The following is a 2,520-nucleotide window of genomic DNA, read 5'->3' as shown; positions in this document are numbered from 1 at the left end:
ATCAGCCAGGCGTGGTGGAGCGCACCTATCATCCAAGCTACTTGGGAGGCTGAGGTGGGAAGATGGCTTGAGCCTGGGAGATGGGGGCTGCAGTGAGCCATGATCACACCACTGCACTACAGCAGCCCAGGTGACAGAGCAAGACCCTGTCTCAAAAAATCAACAAAAAAGCTCGTAGTGGGGGCTCTGGGCCAGGCCTGACGCTGGGGCTGAAGAGAGAAAAAAAACAGGCTCTGTCCTCTCGGGATTTATGGGCGACTGATTAGACAAGCAACTGCCTGGATGACAGTGTCAGTGCCGTGCAGGGACTAATCCAGGCGGCTGGCATGGGGACAGGAGGAGCAGGAAGAGCTCCTGGGCTAAGTGGACTTAATCTGTGATCAGAGAGAAGCCGGGCATTCAGCAGAGCACAGGGCAAGGGGCGCCAGGGGCAGGAGGGGCTGGCTGGGGAGGCCCTGGCTGGGGGAGGGTGCCAGGCACGAGGACACCGCGTGTCCAGGCACAGACAGTGCAGGGCGCTGAAGTCCACACCGAGGATGCTGCGCGTCACCCTGAGGACAGTGGAAAGGCTCCGAGGGGAGCAGCAGGGCCGATTTCAGTTTCCTTTAACACTGCTTCTCGCCACCATGTGAAGGAGAAGAAAGGCTGCAGGAGGGGAAAGCGGGGCACGGGCGGGGGAAATGATGCCTGGCACCGCTGGGCGCCCTAAGAGGGAACTGGCATCACCTGAGCCTCAGGAGACTCCTGCAGGAGAGACCAGGGGCCACCACGTGGTCGAGGAGGGGAAACCAAGGTCCTGCTGGGCTCTAAGCCACTTGTCGGAAGCCAGAGGGAGTGGGAAGAGGGTCAGGATTCCAAGCGGGGGCTGCAGGCTCTGCAGGCTCCCTCTCCAGTTCCCCGCCCAGACAGCAAACCCTCTGGAGGCTGCAGGGCACGGGCCACGGAGGCCTGCAGCCACGGAGGCCAACCCTTTCAGGGGAAGCCTTGGGAACACAAGAGAAGCCCTAGGCCTGAACTCAAGGATTCTCGATGGTTCCCAGCAAAAAGGCCTTCCGCTAGATGGAAGGGCGGGGAGTTGCGTCACTCAGAGCTCCCTGTGGAGACTCTCTGGGCCTCTTGGTCAGGCAGGTACACTGTCAGCCTTAGGCAGAGCTCGGGAAGCAGTGTCCCTAACCCATGTCACCAGGCACCTCACTCCTCACCGTGAGCACAGGGACCCCAAGGAGAGGAAGAGGCTCGGGCTGAGGGCAAGGAGGACGCCCAAGGTCATGAGGTTACCCCCGCCGCAGGGCGAGGAGGCAGAAGCCAAAGGGGCCAAGTTCAGTCATTCAGAGAGAAAACAAATACTCGCCTTCCCAGGCCAGGGAAAGAGGTCAGACGGGGTCAGGTTTCAAGGCTGCTGGCTCTGGGAGAGGCTGGAGAGGCGTGCTGTTTAGACATGTTTTCTCATCGCCGGCTCTCAGATCACACAACCAAGGGGTCCTCTGAACGGACGGGGCTGTGAAGCAGAGCAGAGCGCGGGCGGAACCGCCTCTCTCCGACACCTCCAGTGACCAGCACCTGCCAGATGCCCCCGTCCGGGTTCTGAACCTGCTCCATGGGCTGGGCTGCTCCTGCCTGCGGTGCCACCTCCCTCGGCACCTGTGGCCCACGCTCAGACCCTGCCTGGGACTTACCTGTGTAGGTGACCTCCACGTCGGCCAGCGCCTTGAGCGTGCTCTCATAGGACACGTCCTCGAACTCCTGGGCGCCCACCTGGTCGTACACGCGCTTGGTCTGCTCGATGAGCTCCCTGGTGCGCTCCTCTATCTGCTGGGCGCTCAGGTCCCATCGCAGGTCGTTCGCCACAGAGCACAGAGACGCCGCATCCACCACGTCTCCTGCACAGGCTGCGCAGAAACAAAACCCAGTGCCGGGCAGGTCTGCTTTTGGTTCAGTTAGGGTCAAAGTGAGGAGGGCAGAGGGAAAGGAGGGATCACCCGCTTCTCATCCAGAAGAGTGAGGTCCAGGGCTCTTGTAGGGACGAACAGACTGACCAGTCTCTAGAGCAGGGGGCAACTCTGCCATCAGTTCCCTCCAGGGGACCCTGGGTGACATCTAGGACACCTGTGGCTGTCGCAGCTGCAGATGCTCCTGGTGTGGAGTGGCTGGAGGCCAGGGATCCTGCTTAGTACCCGGCAGTGACCAGGACGGCCCCAGCAGAGAACAATCCAGCCCGGAATAGAGATAATGCCGCTGTTAAAATTCCCCGGCCGGGCGCGGTGGCTCATGCATGTAATCCCAGCACTTCGGGAGGCCGAGGCAGGTGGATCACGAGGTCAGGAGATTGAGATCATCCTGGCTAACATGGTGAAACCCTGTCTCTACTAAAAACACAAAAAATTAGCCGGGTATGGTGGCAGGAGCCTGTAGTCCTGGCTACTCGGAAGGCTGAGGCAGGAGAATGGCATGCAGCTGGGAGGCAGAGTGTGCAGTGAGCCGAGATCGCGCCACTGCACTCCACCTGGGTGACAGAGAGAG

The 2,520-nt window shown here is 60.8% G+C and overlaps 1 protein-coding gene across 1 annotated transcript in view; it reads right to left on the bottom strand.

The window, feature by feature from the left end:
• The window catches only part of THOP1 (thimet oligopeptidase 1), a 20,286-nt gene extending 18,398 nt beyond the window's left edge, over positions 1–1,888 (bottom strand). Inside the window, exon 1 of the mRNA XM_011964070.1 lies at positions 1,677–1,888. The gene's annotated coding sequence lies outside the window, so the exon portion shown is untranslated. The remainder of the gene's footprint in view (positions 1–1,676) is intronic.
• Between the last annotated feature and the right edge of the window lie 632 nt (positions 1,889–2,520).

The sequence above is a fragment of the Colobus angolensis genome, unplaced genomic scaffold (assembly GCF_000951035.1).
Source record: "Colobus angolensis palliatus isolate OR3802 unplaced genomic scaffold, Cang.pa_1.0 Scaffold64, whole genome shotgun sequence".
NCBI classification, from domain to species: domain Eukaryota; kingdom Metazoa; phylum Chordata; class Mammalia; order Primates; family Cercopithecidae; genus Colobus; species Colobus angolensis.
Note: the sequence above shows the minus strand (reverse complement) of the source record. Positions and strands in the feature narration are given on the sequence as shown.